Source organism: Saccostrea echinata, unplaced genomic scaffold (assembly GCF_033153115.1).
Source record: "Saccostrea echinata isolate AGI-Se365-2 ecotype Australia unplaced genomic scaffold, CSIRO_AGI_Sech_v1 ptg000009l, whole genome shotgun sequence".
NCBI lineage: Eukaryota > Metazoa > Mollusca > Bivalvia > Ostreida > Ostreidae > Saccostrea > Saccostrea echinata.
In genome coordinates this window covers 44815356-44836011 of record NW_026889758.1, presented here as the reverse complement: position 1 = coordinate 44836011, position 20656 = coordinate 44815356, and the positions used below count along the sequence as shown (strand labels likewise).

The window sequence follows — 20656 nt, the reverse complement described above, 5'->3', positions numbered from 1 at the left end:
TGATTGGCAAATTTCGGGAACGACTCTGATTTTTTCCGTCTTTAGGGAAAATCTGTATATTTTCAACGTGAATCTGTAGAGCACTTTTTTACTCGAAGATTCATGGAAAATACTAAAAAGCTGTACAAGTAAACAACTCTGCCCATTGTTTCTGGAGAAGATTTTTTTAAAGACGCCATCAAATTTGCACTTATTTTTGATTATATCCCCTTAAAATAGGGTGATGCCTTTCATGTGAACAAACTTGAATCCCCCACCGAAGAATACTTTGTGGCAAGTTTGGTTGAAATTGACGCAGTGGTTCTTGAGAAGGAGCTGAAAATTTGAAACAACAGTGACGCTGGAGATGGACAATGGACAAACTTTGATCAGAAAAGCTTACTTGAGCTTAAGAAAGTTCTGTTTTCAGCTTTATTACCAAGATCATTAATGGTATCTTCATCACAGCTTTTTTCATCGCTTGAAGGATGGTATGATTCATCATCATTACCATCATCATACTCGTCTGCTTCATCACTTAAAGTGGCCCTGTATCATGTCCTATTTAAAATTCTAAAAAAGAAATTATCATTTTAAGACTGTTCATTTTTATGGGGTTAACTTTTAATTTGTAACATCCAAACAACATCATAAATATAGATTACCATTCTCATTGACAACATCATGACTGCTGCTTTCATTTACAAATGATTGGTGTGATTCCTCATCCTGCTCAATTGCAAAAGACTCTGTGAAAACATTCAAATTAGATATTAAATTGGAAAATAACACTTTTCTTAAAAAGTAAGATTCAAATTTATGAATACAATAGGGGTTATCTATTTTTTTCTTTTTGCCTTTACTATGCATGCAAAGAAGAGTCCCATGGGCTACAACATTTCCCATGTAAAAGAAGCTTTTCTTAATGTTTATAAAGAGTTTTTCTCCTTAATTTTCTCATGCAAAATTGTGAACTCATATTATGACCCTATCCTAACTCTAAAGGGTCTCTGAATCCACTATCCCCCCCCCCCCGCTTCCTTCCTCCCTTTGGCCATGATTTGAACAAAAAGGAAGCTAAAAGAAGGTTTAAAAATACTTTTTGTGGTCCAGTTGTTCTTAAGAGGATTTGTAAAGATTTTAACTAGTACATAAATGTATGTATATATTTCAAGGTAAATCTTTGATCCCCTATTGTGGCCCCATCTACCTCAAAGGCCATTTTTTGAACAATTTAAAATCTTTATTACATCAGGAAGCTTTCACATAAATTTCAGCTCCTGACCAGTAAAGTGAGAGTATTATGGGCTTTGAGAAGAAAATACACATTATGGTTTAATTTGACCTCCAAATCTTTTTTCTAGTACCATAATAGTGTACGATACATTTATTAACTTCACAACATACCAATCTTCTCCTGGATTTTGTATGCTGGTGAGCACAGACTGAGCTCACAGTTTCCAGCAAAGTTATCAGCTGTAACTCTAAACTCCCACTCTGAGTCCTGAGGAAGATCGGTGACAGTAAAGAGGGGTCAGTGCAGGGGTACTCATTTCTCTGTTCCCTTAAACCTCTCTTCTACAAGGTAGTCTACAAAGATAATCAATATTATCAACTGCTACAGTGTTTATGTGGTTTTGAACAGAGATCAACATTTCCCTTTTTTTATTCTACTTTTAAATTAGTACCTGTAATTTTACAGCCACCATTATGTTTAGGTGGTTCCCATTTCAGATAAGTTATAGAATTGTTGACAGCCTCTGGTACAACAGGTGGCAAAACCTTGGCTAAAATAAAAGTTTAAAAACGTGAAAGAAAAAATAATTGAAAATAAAGTACAATATGGTAATTGTTTTTTAAAATGTTATAATTTTTTTCAAATATACTTACTGTATTTGGGCTTGGGAGTTATGGGACCAATCACATCACTAGACTCACTGATTTAAAAACCTTCAAGATTCTTGGCCTGTATGTGGAAGTTGTATTCCTTGTCCTTTTTTAATCCCTTCACTGATGAAAAAACTCTCAAATTCAAGTTTTGTAAACAAAACAAATTTCAAGAATCACTTTTGTAAAACATCTTTTCACAGTTTTCAGCCATAATATACTAATTACATGCAACAAAAGGACATGTAAATCCACTTACTAGTTCATAAGAAAGATACATGTGTCAACAAGTAATCAGTTACTCACCCTCATAAACACACTCATCTACTGGGTAGTCGTTAGCCTGCCTCCAGTGGTGGGGTCTTCGTATTCTATGACATATCCTATAATCTTCTTAAAACCATCATTTCTTGGTTTGGTCCAAGAGAGAGATTGACAAAATCTTCATCAATGTCGAAAACACTTGGATGTCCAGGAGGATCACAACAAGCTGAGGGAAACATTTAATATTTTCAAAATTTTTCAACCCAGTTCATCATGCAAGCACAAAGACATTCTTTTAATTGTATACACCAATCAATGCTCGAATCTTAACATATCCCTTCATATTGAAACGAAGTCTTAAAGTTTGGAATTCATTTGATATCTAACAATTCATGTTCAACAGAATTATCACTTCACTTCAGCTTAGCTTCAGGGGAGAGATCAAAATTCATACACATCTACAAAAACTAATCAATCACCTGAAAATGAATTTCTTTGGCTACCACTTAAATATTTAGATGACTTGCAAAATAAAGTGGACAGACAGGACAGTATATATAGCTTGAACGAATAGGGATATACTAAAATACTTAACTAAATGTGCATTCTCAACCAAATTTGTGCACAGTGCACTATTTAAAGAATGTCCATACAAAGTAGTCAAAATACCAATCCCAAAGATCTTGAACTTAGCATTTTACAATTTTTTCCTCATAAAAATAGACAAATTCAAAATTTGATGAAAAATATTAATGCTCTCAAACTAGGAATAATTAACATTTTTGGTGGAATGGCTCTGTTCAATGGTACCAGTTATGGAAGAAAAAAAATGCTGCTGTTTGTTATTTATCACAAAATACATTGTATTTAAAAAAAATTCCATTTCTTTTTTATTTTAAACATTTTTTCCTTTATATTCCCACAAAAAACTTTAATCCACTATTGTTTAACACTTAAGAAGCTGATTCCAAACATTGATCGAAAATGAAAATAAACCAATGCAAGGAAACTCACAATATCTGTGTGATAAATGTATACAGACAGGGAAACTCACTACATGTGGGTAAATAATGCACTCTGGCAAGGAAACTCACTACATGTGTGTTAATAATGTACTCTGGCATGGAAACTCACTACATGTGTGTTAATAATGTACTCTGGCAAGGAAACTAACTACATGTGTGCAAATAATGTACTCTGGCAAGGAAACTCACTACATGTGTATGATAATTTTAAACAGACAAGGAAACTCACTACGTGTGTGTAAATAATATACTCTGGCAAGGAAACTCACTACATATGTGTAAATAATGTACTCTGGCAAGGAAACTCACTACATGAGTGTAAATAATTTACCCTGGCAAGGAAACTCACTACATGTGTGCAAATAATGTACTTTGGCAAGGAAACTCACTACATCTGTGTAAATAATGTACTCTGGCAAGGAAACTCACTACATCTGTGTAAATAATGTACTTTGGCAAGGAAACTCACTACATATGTGTGATAATTTTAAACAGACAAGGAAACTCACTTAACATCTGTGTAAATAATATACTCTGGCAAGGAAACTCACTACATATGTGTAAATAATGTACTCTGGCAAGGAAACTCACTACATGTGTGTGTAAATAATATACTCTGGGAAGGAAAATCACTACGTGTGCAATTATTGTCCTCTGACACGGAAATTCACTACATCTGCGTGATAAATTTTAAAGTTAAAGATAGAAACTCAAAACGTCAACACAAATACTGAGGTATGTAACTAATGCAGAGATTATTAGATACTGTACGTAGCATGAAAAAAATTGCTGGCTTCACATCAATGTTGCTATGGAATGAAGGAAAAAAATATACTACATGTTTTGTCTTTGATGAAAAAAAAAAAAAAAATAAAAAAGATAGAAATAATGTTATATTGTAATATATTTCAATACAAAATTTAATATTGCAATGTATCCAAGGTATTGTAATAGGATTTTTAATTTGCAATACCTAGCACTTAACTATGAACACAATGAGTGATTTGGCAATGTTAAAACAAACTACATTTCCTTTGCAGTAAATTCATCATCAACTTGTTCCTACTATGGATAAATTATATATGGCTCAACTAGTATTATAAACAATGAAAGTATATCCCTGAATAGAAAATAGCAAAATTTATATTTTTTTCCCCCTAAAAATGTATGTCTATAACATGAATATATTTCATTCAGAATGAAAGTAATAATAAAGAAATAATCCTTGAAATATTATGTTTTTTACGTTATGTCAAAAATCTTGACGCGAGCCCATTGCAGAGGTGTGAGAGAGGAACGAACGACTACTCTGCATAGGAGATTGGTAAACAGCAACCCAACCCCCAACCCCCCCGCCAAACAAACAAACAAACAAAACAAAAAACACGATATAATATCTAATCATAATATTTAACCTCCTGGGGTAGTGAACTCTATAAAACATGTTTAGTAGACTTATCTATAATGCATATCATAGAAGAAATATGGAATCAAAATAATCATCCCAAATTAAACATACATGTATTAACCATTAGAGAGAATCTAGGTATGTCACTCCAGTTTGTTTACTTTGTACCCCATTGGTTTTTCTGAGTAGAAATCATGTTTTTATTTCAAAATGAAATGCCATTTCACATTCTTTTGACATATAATTCAGTCTGTCTTTAATTTGATGAAGCTTTTAAATTGGATTTGCATCTCATAAGAATCCTACAATTTATTCTCAAATACAAATCAATCAGTGTTTTGGAAAATCCTTAAGTAAAAGCAAGAGGCCACTCAATCTCATTCATAACAGTATGTCACTTCTTTTCATATCCATGCTCAATACATTTCACTCTGATTCTTATTCTTCATAATTTCAATACTTTGCCGATGCTTCATTGTGTTAGCAATGTATACCAGTTTTTCTTACTTTTATACTAATTCCAGTTCTTAACTACTGTAACATTATTTTTAAATTTGCAAATTAAATCTCTGTTACAAATATCAATTTAAATATTTTTGTTGTAGGCAACCAAGAATTCAAGTAATGTGAGAAAAACAAAATGCCAGTAATATGTCTTCAATTATGTCATAAAAATGACTCTGGCCATCCGAACCGAGCAGCATCCAATCTTATAATTATGTGTTGATACTCATAAGTGTTGTCAAATCGGACAATTTTTAGTAACCGGTTACTCGCTTACTTTTCCGATCAAGTAAACGGTTACACGGATGGAATTTTTTTTTAGACCTTTAAACATCCTTGCTCATGGTATGTATTCAATAATAACTGTAATATATGTAACGTCATTACAATTTCCATGTTTAACATTTACATACTGGCCAATATCAAACGCAAATGCACTGTAGATGCATTTCATTTATTTATTTTTAATTACACAAAGACAAATTAAAGCTTCTAAATGAATTTGTTCTTGAATATCCTGTAATAGTTGGCAATTTTTGCAGATGTCCTAAATATAAACTTACTTTAGTTTCGTTTCTGTGTATGTTAATTTCATTTTACATATTTTACACCTTTTGGATTTAAATTCTTTTAAAACATTTCGGAATCTATGCTTTTGATGGCCGTGGAGGCATCTTGTTTAAAATTAATCCTGTACTGCGGACTAGCACAGTATAAGTGAGGTAATTATAAATAACCCAGGTTTTCTACATTGTATACTGCTTGGCAATCAAAGCCATCGATTAGATAAACTGTGAAAACTAAGTGTTATCAAAACAAATCGGTCATGTTTGTGAAACGCTAGATCAAGTCTAACGTTAAATAACGGTAAATAAAATGGTAGAGGTGTACATTCATTTCTGAACAAAATAACATTTCTTTTCTACTTTTGTCTATATATCCGAGTAACTGAGTAGCAGTTTTACTATCTGATACTTGCATTGTTTGCCGATTAACCGGTTAACCAGGTACTCGTTGACAACACTAGTAGAAATGGTTAAAATGGCATCACACAAAATAAAGATAAATTAATTATTCAAACAACAGGGAGTAATACAGTAAAACATGCTTACAATAGCAAAGAGCCGGGGACCAAAATATTTAATTCTTTATAAACATAAACTTTCCATTTACAACACTTTTAAATCTATGGGGAAGGAAATCACTTCAATGTAAGCATATAAATTCATTTTAAGCATGTTTGCTATAACAATGTTCTGGCTGATTGATTTGAAAATTTTACAAATGGTTCTTCAATGATGTGCACAATTTAGGAGACACTGCAACAAATGGAAGCTAGACCACTGCTCCTTGATGAAAATATATCCTTGTTCGTAACCTTATTATAAATCTAGCTTAATAGTCAGACTGGGTGAAGCATATCTTTATGAAGTATTGATACTGATGGTGGCATTACATAAAATCAAAGGCCTGAAGGCCTGAGAGACGCATCGCACTGAAGGTAGAAAACTCAAATTTTTTTACTCAAAAAAATTCGACATACATCTTGAGGGAACGAAAAAAAATCAGGAATAAAAATAAAAATTAAAAATATCATTTCTTTGAGGTTAAAAAAAGATTTTGAGTTGTGGCATTTTTTTAGTCGGTCGGAAGAGGGCAAACAAACATTTTTTTAAAGATAGTCTGATATATCAATTATAATTCATTGATATTTAAATTAATCTATAATTGATTTTAATTATACTTTTATTTTTTTTTTATTCTTTCATTATAAACATAGTAGAAAGATGAAATAATAAACGAGAATTTATAAATGAATGATTATTGAATAATTCTATATAATTTCTTATCTGAATTTTTTCCGTTTCTTTCATTATGAGCATTTTTTTTTTAAATATCAATACTTTGTCTTAGACTAGTTTTATCAATCAAAATGACATAATACGTAAACCATAGTGGGATACATGAAATGTTCATATAATTCGGACTGAAAAAAAAAACAATCGGGAGTGGTATACGGTATACTATGAAACACGTTTCCTCCGATATTCTCGATAAAATTAACTCAAAAAGTCTATGTTTATACGGTATTAGTAAACCTATAAATTGAAATCCACTGTCATTGCAATTTTTTATCAGATATTTTATCATACTCAACTGACATTTTACCAAAAACCGATCATTTCACCGTTTCGTGTCACTCTTCCTCGTGGAATTTTTTTCCCAAAACAGTCTAGACGAACTCCAAAAACAGCTTTGCTTTTCCGGAAGTAAGAAATTGAGACTGAAAAAGACTCCGAAAATAGAGTCTGCGCATGCGCACACGCACAAAAAATAGCGATTTTTCGGCAAAAATGATGGGTCTACAAAAACTGTCTGTGCAAAGTTTTGGAAAGTATGGCAATTATGCCAGTACTCAGAAATGCTAAATAAAAGACTTCGGAAGAGATCGTATTTGTCAGATTTTTGATTTTATTTGCAAAAAAGGAGATATTTACTTTCAAAGTTGACGTTTGAAGTCAGGTCAATTACAGATAAAATGATTCGTTTGAGAAGTAAAATGCATAATAAAAGGGATATATATGCAAAATGGGACAATACATATTGTAACTGTTAAAAACTTGACTGAATTTTACACATATATTAGCATTCCGGTATTTTTATTTGTGTACGACATCTGAATTAAACGCGTAAGTTCTTACCATGGTTATTTACCGATTTTTTTTTATCACATACGAACAGATATTATTATGAAAACATTTTTAAAACTATTAGCTATCAAAATGAAATCTTTAAAAACCACTCTTCTAGAAATTAAGGTCACAACATGTCTTCTAAATATAAACCTGTGAATATCTCTGCTCCGTAGTGAAAAATGCGCATTTTCTAATTAAAATACATACAAGCTGGGTGTCTTTAAAAACAAGTAAAAGCACCTAGATATCGTAGGAATAACATAAAATTTAAATCAAGGACACAATAAATCAAATAAGAAAATAATTCTTACCGGCAGTATTAAATTCGATGTCGTATAATCCAATTTACTACTATGCAAGAGTTTGAAGCAATAAATAAGTCAATATCCACAAAATAATTTCATAAATATAATTATCCATTCAACAAAATTAAAGTAAAGTCACAATGACTAAATACAGCCATTATGCAGCCGTATATTTGAAGAAAGCGAACGACAATCCATCGTTTGTTTACATCGGACGCCATTTTGCCGCAATGCATGATGGAGCCAAAGACTTCGTTTTCGGAGTTCACGCCGTTTTTAGAGTTCGTCTTGACTGCGAAAGGTGGCCCTTGTTGCAAAAATTTATTCAGTTGAACATCTTACTATTCGTTTCATCAAGTGAAAAAATAATGATATCCCTTCTATTTCTATAAAAACAACCATCTTGTTCCTACTGTTAGTGATGTTTTATAAAATAAAATTATTGTATATTTTTCTCAGATATTTGTACAAGCAATGTCGTATTACAAGGCCTAATAATTTATGGCAAGAGCTGTTGCGATGTAAATAGATCTTACTCTGCATAGCACATGTTTGTTTGTTGTTGTTTTCTCTCTTTCTCTATTTTTGTTTTGTTTTGTAATTGTTTCTTTTTTGTTATCTTTGTTGCTTTCAAAGTATAAACAACATATATATGTGAGATTTTATGTTATTTGGTATTTAAAATAGACAATGAATATCACCAACTTGTCAATATACATTTGCTCTATTTTCAATGGCGTATTTAGAATCAATATTGTGGAGTCCTTTGTTGCCGCAGTAATTGAAAAGAAAGAAATGGGGATCGACTGCAATGAGGCCACATCGCTGTTAGGGATGCGCCTCAAAAAATAGTTTGTGTCCAAAAACATGTGAATAAACATGATAAATATTAAATCCCTCTTTATGACATTATGATATCATGAAATTAGCTTAACAGCAGACTGGGTAGTGCAACTTGTATAATTATATTTATATATATTACCTGAATTAATCTCATCATCATCATCACTGTCAAATGAATTTCCATTGAATTCCCAACTAAAAGGGTCCGATTCCACTTCCACATCTGAGCTAGCCATTTGGATGTCTAAAACATCAAAGCATTTAGATTCAACATCACCTTTTAAAAATTAAAACTGTCTTCAAACAAGAGGCCCATGGGCCACGATGCTCACTTTGGTCAAATAGGTTCAACAAAAGACTTACTTATAGACACAAAATACATGTATTACAAAAAAATTTATCAATTCAGATTCTGAGATCTTATTTTCCAGGTATAAGTCTTCTCCTAAATGTGTCTTTGTGTGACATCATATTGTAACTAGGGGATTGCTCTAAAATCAGCCCCAGTATTTCCAATTTGTTTAAGCATCATTTATGTTAAAAATTATACAAAAAATATTTTTTGGAAAAAATATACAAACTTAAATTTAAATACAGATCAATCTGGATTTTAACTTTTTTGCACAAAACTATAAATTAAGAGCATATAAAATTATAATCATGTAATGAAAAAATATGAAATTCAAGCAATATTATCATTCTTTCTACATCCATCCACTTTACAAAACAAAACCACAGATGTTGAGAGTAAATTAATAATATAAACTTACTTTAATTTATAGTCTGATATAAATTTGATCTCAAAACCTTTTTGGTCAAAGCCAGCCTGGCAGTAAAAATCTGCTTCTGACGAAGGTGACATTCGTCTTCTCTGAAAATAGATGTGATCAGGGAATACATAAGCTTTAATTCATAACATACTATATAAATGGTGCCTGTTTTGGAGGGTAACAAATGAAATTGACACCCTTTTGAAAACCATTGTTAACCTTTTGTTTTGTCATTGAAATGATCCCTCCTGAAATATTTTATCGACCAAATATTAGAAGATTTTTTTAAAAATTTTAATCAATTCTTTGCCTGTAATCAAATGACCACCAAAACTTGTGTTGGATCTAAGGGAAAACAAGTTTCTTGGTTGACTAGTGATACTTTTTACAAAAAAGTTAACTGTTTATTGAGTTTTTTTTTAAACATATAAACATAGGTAATCAAAGATTACAAAGCTCAATGAATGGTACACGTGTATCTATAAGTAAGGTAAATCTTGTACCAATTTTGTGCGAGATCAATTATCAATGCAAGTTTGGTTAAAGTAGGACTTATAGTTGCATGGGAATAGACCTGCTCCAAAAACTTTAAACTTAAACTGTTTACTCATAAAGAAAATGTAGGTCAGTTCCAGCATCCATAGCATGTCTGGTAGTGTCCATCCCTAGTTTCGTCATCCATGCAAGTTTAGTCATAACGTGTCATATAGTGATAGAGCTACTCCAGACATTACTCTGGTCACATATCTGAAAAATGTAGGTCAGATTCAGCATCAAAAGCAAGTCTTCTTGTGTCCATCTTTAGATACATCATTCCATGCTAGTTTGGTTCTGGTAAGGCTAATAATTACTCATCTGGAAAATAAAGGTTAGATCCAGCATCCAAAGCAAGTCTGGTAGTGTCCATCCCTAGGTGCATCCTCCATGCAACTTTGGTTCAGGTAGGGCATAGTTACTTGGAAATGCATGGACTTGCTCCAAAAACTTTAACCTGGTCACTCATCTAGAAAAATTTAGGTCAGATCCAGTATCTGAAGCAAGTCTAGTATTGTCCATCCCTAGATGCATCATCCATGTAAGTTGGGTCCAGGTACGGCTTATAGTTACTTGGGAATGGACTTGCTCCTAAAACTTTAACCGGGATGCCGACACAAACGAAAATCAATAATTATGATTTGCCATCTAAATCACATGTTCAATTTCAAGTGTGATTTACAACATTTTCATAATTTTATTCGGTAAACAAATAAAAAAATTACAAATTCATTTTTAATGGACACAAATTATAGCTTGTATAGCCACTGTATTAGTGTAAAATGTGCACTGTGCCATTTGGCTGACCCCACAAAATGCAAGAAAGCCTGATTTTCTAGTTTGTAAGTTCATTGCAGTCTGCACTCTTGGTATTCGTCATCGAAATTAAATAAATCCATGATGTATCATATAACAAGAGGCCCAAGGGCCTTAACGGTCACGTGAGTATAAAACAATAATCCATAGAGGATCCATAGAGTATAAAATAAACTGATAGAACCTTAATTTGTTGCCCAAAAGCAAGAAAAATAGGATGATCATGATCTTCGAAATAATTAGTCTAATATTGAGTAACAACTCATAAATTAAGTTCTAATCTGTCCCCAATTTAGATTTTTCTCCTATAAGTTTTATTTTCTAATATGCCCCCACCCTACCCCCGAGGGTCATAATTTGAATAATCTTGAATCTACACTACTGTAAAACACTTTTTATTCACAAGAACTTTATTTTTGCGTAATTACGTGAGACAGTGTGCTCGTGAAAATTTCATTTTCACTTATCTTAGTATTCCTAAAGATTATATACAGCAAACACATTTCGTGAATATTCTGTCTCGCTAATAAGGAGTCAGTGACTATCTCGCGAAAATGAAGTGTCCCGAAAATTTAGTGATCTAAAGCACCTGAAGATGTTTCTGTATTAAAATGACTAATCATGGCTTTGTTGTTCTTGAGAAGAAAATTTTTAAATGATCTTTCATATATATTCCTAACTAAAATTTGATCACCTGTTGTGTCCCCTCCCTACCCCAGGGGGTCATGATTTGAACAAATTTGAATTTACATTACCCAAGGATGCTTCCATATAAATAAGACAAATCATGGCTTTGCTATTCTTGAGAAGAAGATTGTTAAAGATTTTTCCTATGTATTCATATGTAAATCTTTGATCATAAATTGTGGCCCCACTCTATATTACCTGAGGATGCTTCCATGTAAATATAACCAATCATGGCTTTGCTGTTCTTGAGAAAATAATTTTTTCAAGATTTTTCCTACGTATTCCAATGTAAAAATTTCATTGTTCATTATGGCCCCACCCTCCCCGGGGATCATCATTTTAAGAAATTTGAATCTACACTACCTGAAGATGTTTCTACATCAGTTTCATCTTTCTTGGCCCAGTGGTTCTGGAGAAGATTTTTCCAATGTATTCCCATGTAAAACTTTGATCTCCCATTGTGACCCGCCCTGCCCCCGGCAGGGGTGTGCAATTACCATTGCCCAACGCTCAGGGCTACCAATTTTAGAGGTTGGGCTATCATAAATCTATACTGCATTAGCCTGTCGGGCTAGTAAATCTGAAACGAAAGTATATGTATATTTACATCGACTGAATTGATGTACGAATTAACTTTGTTGTAAAATCATAATCTTTAATTCTTTTCAACATATATGTATTGTGTGTTGCTATCGCCAGTCGTTTCAGTGACTGTCACAATTATATTCAATAAAAATAGGGAGAAGTACCTGACAATAACATAGTGGAAACCATTATTTGTTTTATTTATTTCAACTTAAATTTTTTTTTTTTTTGGTACCTTTTTGTTATACTTATACATGTATTGTTTTCGGAAGTTAATGGGCTAGTGATGATTGTAAACCTCGAGCTAGTAACTTTGTTACTTCCACTAGCCCAGGCTAGTAACTAATTTTTGTAATTGCACACCCCTGCCCAGGGGTCATGATTTGAACAAACTTGAATCTACACTACCTGGGGATGTTTCCACCTAAGTTTTATCTTTCTTGGCCCAGTGGTTCTGGAGAAGAAGATTTTTAAAGATTTTTCCTATGTATTCCTATAATGTAAAACTTTGATTGTCCATTGTGGCCCCACCCTACCCCTGGGAGTTATGATTTTAACAAACTTGAGTCTACACTACCTGAGGATGTTTCCACATAAGTTTCATCTTACCTGGTCCAGTGGTTCTTGAGAAGAAGATTTTTAAAAGATGCCATTAATTTTTCACTAATTCTTAGTTATCTCCCCTTGGAAGACGGTGTGGCGCTTCATTTGAACAAACTTGAATTACCTTTACCCAAGGATACTTTGTTGCAAGTTTGGTTGAAATTGGCCCGGTGGTTCTTGAGAAGAAGTTGAAAATATAAAAAGTTTATGCAAGACGCACACCCGCACGACGACGGATGAAAACAGATACATGTAGCAATAGGTCACCTGAGTGACTCAGGTGACCTAATAAAATCAGAGCCACCAATCAACATATTGACATCCACTGGCTAAGCAACAAACTTTTCCTCTGATGTGGTTCCTAACTCCAAAATATCAAGTCATTTTGCATGGCTGCACCACAGATTTATGAAATTGATGCATATGGAAAATATTACCTTAGGCCATTCCAAGTTTTTTCTATGTTTAGCATCCACCCATCTTTCAAATACTTCCCTACCTATTCGCAAAAAACACACAAACCAAAAAGTAAAACACAAGTCATTATAGCCATAAAAATGATGTCATTCAAAGAATATGATTCCATTAATCTATTTTTCTCGTAGAAATATTTATTCTTCAGCAAAATCAAGGTATTAAATGCTTAAAACATTCCAAATATGGCATATTGTAGACAAATACTTAGAGAAATTGACAGAATTCAGTGAATCGACCAGAATAAACAATTTCAGGACTCCTGATTTTGTTTGTTTGGTTTTTTTTTTTTTGTTAAGGGATGTCAAAAAATCCAAGGCACACGCGGACGCTAAACATTGAAAAAACTTGGAATGGCCTTAAATGTACAATGAAATACCATACTAACAAATTCTAATTAATTATCTAGGCTCGCTCTTTGATCTCTAAAAGTTGGCATTAAAAAATGATTTTGGTTTAAATATATTTTATTCTAAATACTTGCTGTAATAGATGACAAATCTCCATGAAGTTCTAAAAACAGAAAATTTATTTCCACATATCTGTTATCAAGGTGGCAGGGGATAATTTTTCTTTTCGATGCCAAACATGTGCCGAGGGGGTAGGCATATGCATGAGGTCAATAAAAACAGATCATAGTTTGGGGCAGTTTCTTGGGTGCTAATTAATTGCACTTCATATACCTATAGCTCAAAAAATGTGTCAACCTATAACATGTAACCTACATATTAAAGTGCACATGTACCGAAAATGCACTTGGAGGTCTCCAAAGATTTTGGCTTGTTTTTCCAAGATTTGGGCTGTGGTCGCACCTATACAGCCCATCCCATTCCTGAGCGAGCAGGATAAAACACCCAGTATTCTGTAGAACAATGCATGCCCTAATGAAAATTCACCAATTGATCTGGGGCCATTCACCTTCCCTCTGAGATGCACACCACTGCTTTTCAGCTGAATTTCCTCTGCGACTGACCAAATGTCTTAGTTTCGCATTTACAACTCTATATATGCTAAGCATCAGAGTGACACCTACATGATGCACATCATTTTTCTCAGCAAGCTCTGCTACACTGCACATGTACATGTATCCCATAATTATTTTATTATACTTTCATGTTAAATACTAAAATCTGATTGGTTTAGACGCATTTAACAATCCGTATTATTATACTTCTGTTAAAATGTTTCCTATATAAAGTTAAGAAGGTAAAATAACTATCTTTATAGTCTCAAAATTTCCACACATAGCAAAGCTATACCCCGGGGTATAGTTTTTGCTATCCACCCCTCGGAAAATTTTCATGCAATTTTTGCCGCCAATTTTGATTTCCTGTAATCAATCTATAGACTTATGATGTCACCCTGACTTCAGTAGCATTGTGACGTGATCAGGATTTCAGCTCATTCTAGCAGTGTTATCTTATTCCAAATACTTGTTCAAGACTTTTATAATTTTTTTTCATGTTTTTACTATAGAACTGTAGTTTCAGGTAAATCCAACCCTCAGAAATTATAATATACATCAGTATAATAAAACGCTTATCCACTGGCTGTGACTGGGATAGCTCTTTCATCAAACCCTTGACAGGAACTATTCCCCTCGGGCAAGCCCTCGGGGAATAGTTCCTGTCGCGGGTTTGATAAAAGAGCTATCCCACTCACAGCCAGTGGATAAGTGTATAATGTTACCCTCAGCGTTAGCAACACACTTGACAACGGGTAACATTACGAAAATATCACATGCGTTCAAATCATGCGCGTACGGTTCACCGTAGAATTCTCAAAACGTCGGTTGTGCGTTTGAAAGAAGCCAAATAAACGACGTCAATATAAGCTTGCGTCCGATGTAGCTTACTTGAAAACAACAAACGACAGACGAAACATCCTTGCGAGTGCAAACTTTAGATGATAAAGGACTTTTTGAGTAGCAAACAAACAATAAAGAGGTTGGTAAATCTTTTCCGAAGCTTTCTTATTGAGAAAAATAGAAGCGGGGAGTTTGAAAGCTTTCTAAGCGTGACCTTAACGACGATCTCCAAATTTTTTTATGACATCCGAAATCAAAAAGACATTCAGTATAATAAAATAAATAGTGCACGTTTTTGAGGGTAACAGTTGAAATTGACACCCCTCGGAAAACCATTGTCAACCTCCGCTGACGCGTCGGTTGACAATGGTTTTCCTTGGGGTGTCAATTTCAACTGTTACCCTCAAAAACGTGCACTATTTATATACTATTCATTTTTCAACATAAAATATCACATCAATCAGGGGATATCTCAGTTTTTAAAGAAATTTGACAGCGCGTACTAATCTATAGTATGAAACTATCCCCTGCTACCCAATGCCATATGGCCATAGTCAAGTCGTACCCAAGGCAATTCAAATCTTAACATGTTAACATACAAACATATATGGTTTTGAGTTGACACAGATAAATGCTGTTTTTATTCTCACGGATCAAAAAGTTCCTTGATAAAATGGTTTGCTTAACAGATAAAAGTTACGTAATTGATCCTAAAAGTTTCCTTTTATTATATTTTGCTAGTTGTACAGGGGTATATATATATAATAAATTTATCATCATAACAGTAACTTGATCCTGAGACCCGTATTACGTCTCGTTGACAGGCGCGGATCATCAGATCAAACTCATTTGATCTGATGATCCGTGCATGTCAACTTGACATGATACGGCTCTTCGGATCAAGTTACTATTATAAATATATATATATACTGGCCTCTGTTCTTCTTTCAGAAAATATCATAGGCTCAATTTCGTTGAGTCAATAATTTGGAATATCCCATAATTATCTCTTAATTTGAATCACTTAAACATGTTAAATCAACACATGCCCCTGATCGGCCGAGAATTGCAAAATTTGGTGGTAATTTGCTTTACATTTAGATTATTTTACAACGTATACTTTAAAATTTATTAAATATCCACTCCAATAAACAAAAAGAACAGATTACATTTATCGGAAAACAAATTTTTTACCGAGAATAAACATAGTTTGAAAAACTTGTAGTGTTTTGGGCGAGTAAACATGGTAATGAAGGAGATGCCTATCCCGTTAGTATATAGATCCCTGACTTAATGCATAGAATAATGATTATACGTTAAAAAAGTGTGTTATAAAATTTGCATTGTCTGTTTATGATACGGAATACAACAGATCTAGGGCCTATAAGTCAAAAAATTTATTTGTTTATTCATTTGAAAATTTTGTTACAATTCCAGGAAATGCAGACATGGCTCTTCTTTATAGTAAAATTCTGCGCCAGATTTTCATTTTGCTCCGTAAAAGTTCACTTCAATTATAATGCCCTGTTCACAGGGAGAGTTTAATTCGAATTAAACATACGTTACTGCGAATTAAATTTGAATCGCATTCGCACAGGGAATTTAATGCGAATTAGTTTAATTCAAATTAATTAACTGCACATTAAATTACTTCGCATTAGCTCCGTGTGAATGCTAAGCGAAGCTAATTCGAATTAAATTTTGACGCATGCATAATGGCACAATTAAGTCACATGCCACATGTCTGTGGACAGATATGGATACTTATGCTATTTTTTAGTGGAAAACAAAGAAAAATTATGTTAATCACTGAAATGTGCATAGAGACTATGACAGAATGTAATATGGGTTTGCTGCGCATAAGGCGACGTGATTTGAAAATGACATCATAATAGCCTTACTGAATAGCCTTACTGTAGAAATAAAATTTTAATTTCCATTAGTTTACTTCGCATTAGCTGTAGTGTGAACACAATTTAATTTGCATTATTTTAATTCACATTATTTACTTCGCATTAATTTACTGTGAATTAAACTCTCCGTGTGAACAGGGCATAACAATTTAATGCATGTTACTGTCAATCAAAAATTGTTTTAATCAGTAAATCATGATGCAAAAACTAACATAACTTGCAGAAGTCAGCATAAACAACTTCACTAGCCAAATCAAGATCCCATTCAAAAAACATTGGTAATGTAATGCAATATCATGCACTCAAGTGTATAATATATAATTTTCTTATCGGTATTGTAAAACAATTGATACCCCATATGAGTTCCACATGGTGAAAAGAAGGACCCTTGACATGACCGACTTGCTAACCAGACATGACCTCGGCCACTACGTGGCCTTGGTCAGGTTAATTAGAATAATCTAACTGTGTCTTGGGACAGGCCCTCACTACAGTTAGAATCCCTCCCATATACCAATAATATAGCAGAAAATTGCAGAATCGCTCCGAAATGATTTTGGAGAAAACTAATGAAGTTGCATTGAAAATAACAGTCAAATTAATCATAAAAAACCTTTTGAGACTGTAAATACCTTTCATCTAAAAATTTAATCCATATGATGGAAGAATTCAACACTTTTTCACCAACATTTTTTACTCGTTTCAAATTTACACAAGATGTTGACATTCAGAACTCTCGGGATATTTCATAGTAAATGCACAAAGTTAGAGTTATCTCCCGTATTTTCTTTGCTACATGGACAATACACGGAATGCATTCTATCGTTAAACAGGGTCCGTAGGACATTTATCATTTTAATGATAGAACATTCTATCTATGGTCAGGTCAGTTCACCTCGTAGACCAAGTCTTGGGTCCGTATTTCACCATGTTGACCTCAGAAGAGGTAATAAATTGTTAATATTGTTAAGTTATGAGTTGTCATCAATTTATATAGGGGAGTCAGCTTGTAACAATTCTCCTGGTTACGAGTTGAATTTTGTCGTTTCATTAATGTGAGTTGACCTATTGGGTTTGATCTGTTCTACTCAACATGCTAGAGGTTCACGGCGATATACTTTTGACTTGGCGCTCCGAGGTATATAAGGAGCGTAGGGACGTTTAACCGAGGCTCTTACTTGTAGGAGGAGATCTGACCTAGATACGATCATACGAGGCTGGTTACGAGTTGACCAAAAACCCTTAAACAGACACTGTAACTTTTCTGTGTTTCCCAATCCCAAACAAGGATAGACTGTAATGCAGGCCCAACTGTGTTCATTGTACGTGTATAAAAAATGAATAAAACGGGCACTATAATAAAGATTATCGTTCCGAAAAATTGACACATACAACTGACCTAGTTCGAATTTTCTCAACTAAGTGACAACTTTCCAAAGTTCACAGTACATACGATGAACTTCAAGCATCTTCTAAATTTCCATCTTCAAAAGTAAAAAGAGAAGATTTTTATACTTTAAACAGGTCTAGGCGGCCTCTGTTTTTGGAGGATAGCTAGATTCAATATGGCGGCCAAATTTTTTACCATATATGGAAACCGCATTGCATTGTGGGATAGTTTATCCTCCAATTTCAGAGGATAACACAGGTAATTTTCAAACGCCTCGTGCCTACCTTTAATCAAAAAGTGCAAGCACCAGAGTACATGTAAATTAAAGTTCAAACATTAAACTATCGATTGTATGTGGCGATTTGAGATTCTATGTCTAGAATTTTTACAATACGCTTTCAAAGTTGGCACTTCTTGCACTCCATTTTTACTTAATATTTCTTGGCATTTTGTTATATTTTTATGCTTTTCCCTATCAAGACAAATAAAAAGGGACTTAAATAATATTACTTTCATATTTTCTCTTAATTTAAAAATGGAGAAAAAAAAAGAAACACAGAAGGAAATGTATTTTAAACACAAAATATACTCTGCCTTATAATTTAAGCAATGAATGAATATAAATTTAAACATATAATAAATAATATTAAAAAAATAAATAAATTATTTGAAAAGCATATATAAATAAATAAAATATAGATAATTTAACATGTTTACTAAGAAATTAACATTATTATATACATGTACATATATATGTGTTTCAGGATTATTCATTAAATGAAATGCTAATAATACTTAAACTTAATTTTTCCAAAAAATTATTTATCAATTTTTACACATAATTACAGTAGCGGAAAATCAGCTTGGACATAAAAAAACGTCTCAGACAGGTACACATGTAGGGGTATTTGTTGTTAACTAAGCTTTAAAGTTTAATTAAAACTAAATAATTGATTGACAGCAATTACAAAATGAATGTAATATTAATTTAATATCTAGATTTATCCATCATCACATGAAATTTTACGTTTTCTTTGTTACGGTTCATAATCTGATAAATGCAAGAGTTGCTGTTATTTGTTTGGTTAAGAGTTAACTGCCCTTTGTTTTGAAAAGTCCGGTAGGTGGCGACACCTCTATCCTCTGTTTTTAGAGGATAAAAGCTATCCTCCAAAAACAGAGGCCGCCTAGACCTGTTAAAGCTTACAAATACTTACAAAACTGTCTTTCATACGCAATGCAGTCTCAGTCATGCTGTAGGGTGTTACCTTCGCTTGACTGGTTCTTGTGAACTTCCGGTAACCAGCACATTTCTGAAAAGTGAAAATCTTGTAATATGCAGGCAATATTTATGACTTTTAGAGTGGGACAGTTGCAAAGTATGATGGCAAAGGTACTTATTTTGGCCATTTTAGGGTGGGACAAGTCATTTTAACAACAAAAGACCCTACATACATAATCTATATAACTCAGTAACTGTAGGGCAGTGGCGGATCCAGAAGGGTGTCTAAAGATTAAGGGCCTGGGACACAAATTATAAATGCAATTAGCAACAACAAAATAAAAATTTCTTAATCTTTATACGAATAATTTTGGTTATAACAGGGGAGTTCCCCCCCCCCCCCGAACCCCCTCCTAATAAAGGTCCCTGATTTTATTATGAATTGAGAAAAGACTCATGAATACATGTAGTTATTCAAATCCATGAAATAAACCCTCAAATCACAGGTTCCTCCTAGTTTTTGGACAATTTAGACCTGGCCTTCAGTGCAAAACTGTCAAATTAATCAATATAATCAAATTATCAGGAAATTAATTAATCAATTTAGATTTAGAGAGTATGCTACATTTAAGATTTAGACAGTATGTTAGAAGCATATAATATACTTTTAGTCAAGAGTGTATGGGGATTTACCCTGGATTGTATTCCACACAACTTGAGGCTGAATCAAGGGTGTAGGGGATTTACTCTGTGTTGTATTCCATACATGTGTGCAGAAGGCCCCAGTGCTTTTTAACTACTCCTTGTGACATCACAATATTTTACCTTCAGCTCAAGCTGTACATAGTACATGTATACTAAATTACACCAGCTGGCTTGCTATACAAACAAATCTTATATTACAAGTTAGCTTGCTGCTTCAGCCTCTGAGGATGTATAGAATA

At 33.2% G+C, this 20656-nt stretch overlaps 1 long non-coding RNA gene across 2 annotated transcripts; it reads right to left on the bottom strand.

Annotated features, from left to right (window-relative positions):
- Positions 1-504: 504 nt before the first annotated feature.
- On the bottom strand, positions 505-19739 carry LOC133182763 (uncharacterized). 2 transcript variants are annotated; one of them, XR_009720555.1, is made up of 9 exons: positions 19708-19739; positions 9682-9782; positions 9051-9155; positions 2173-2356; positions 1870-1989; positions 1668-1766; positions 1387-1569; positions 645-728; positions 505-552 (listed from the first exon to the last, which is right to left on the bottom strand). It is a non-coding gene; the product is annotated as an uncharacterized LOC133182763 (long non-coding RNA). The 2 variants fall into 2 exon arrangements; XR_009720554.1 differs by lacking the exon at positions 19708-19739 and adding an exon at positions 12082-12292.
- Positions 19740-20656: the final 917 nt, after the last annotated feature.